This window comes from Microtus ochrogaster, chromosome 17 (assembly GCF_000317375.1).
Source record: "Microtus ochrogaster isolate Prairie Vole_2 chromosome 17, MicOch1.0, whole genome shotgun sequence".
NCBI lineage: Eukaryota > Metazoa > Chordata > Mammalia > Rodentia > Cricetidae > Microtus > Microtus ochrogaster.
Window position 1 is genome coordinate 23,142,082 of NC_022019.1, and position 1,108 is coordinate 23,143,189.

The following is a 1,108-nucleotide window of genomic DNA, read 5'->3' on the forward strand; positions in this document are numbered from 1 at the left end:
ATTCAGATGTGGATATAGCCCTTTGCTAGGACTTTCATATTCTACTGGATTCGGTCACAATTATCTCCCTCACACTTTAATTTTCAGAGCATACCTATTACATACTTATTTTAAGATATATTTCTTCTAAAGGATCTTTTACACAGCCAAATCGAAAGTAAGCCTCCAGATACCAAGTGAATGTGAAGAATGACATATTTTTTTAAGATAAGAATTGCCAGGAATTTAGACTGGTGAATCAAAAACTTGAATACATTGCCCAGGATTCTGTCTGTGCTTTAAACAACCCCCTTGGGATTTTCGTGCCTATAATTCAACAAGTACACATGACAGGAAACATTTACTTTTTTTTTTTTTTTGAGAAACTGGGTTGTCTTATTACACTATATCCAACCTTTAGGGCATTACTTTGGCTTATCAACAAAAGTGCATTCAGCACACAAGAGAAGTCATAAAATTTGAAGACTGTGATATCAATAGATATAAATATGAATCACAGGACTATAAGACTAGTTTTTCATATTTCCTCTCAGTTTGGTAATTTCTAACTACCAAAGTTAGTTAGTACCATTCACATTAGATGATTTAGTGATTTATTGGAGTATCGAATTCCTGTTCTAAATCTCTGTAAAGAACAGAAGTTTTTGTATGTATTTATGTACAAAAGGAGAGAGTTTATTTTTGTGTATTTAGAACTAAATCTCTGTAATTATCTGTGAATAGCAGAATGACTTTTTAAATAATAATACTGACCAAACATACACATTGTGTACAATATAAACCTGGTCATTTTGTTTGGAGATAAAAATCTAGCACAACTGTTTTTCACTTTAGTATCAGAACATATTTTGAATTAGCAAAGATTAGGTTACTTCTGCAACGTGAAACTACAATGTTGATGCCCTTATTGTCATCACAGAATCAAAGTAGGTATTCACTTCAGTCTTCTAAGTCACTAAACACCTTATATATATATATACATATATACACACATATATATATGTTATATACACGATACATACACACACACACACACACACACATATATACAAAAAGACAGGTTCTGTTGATAGAACAGAAAATAAAAATTTTGATTAATATGTAACTG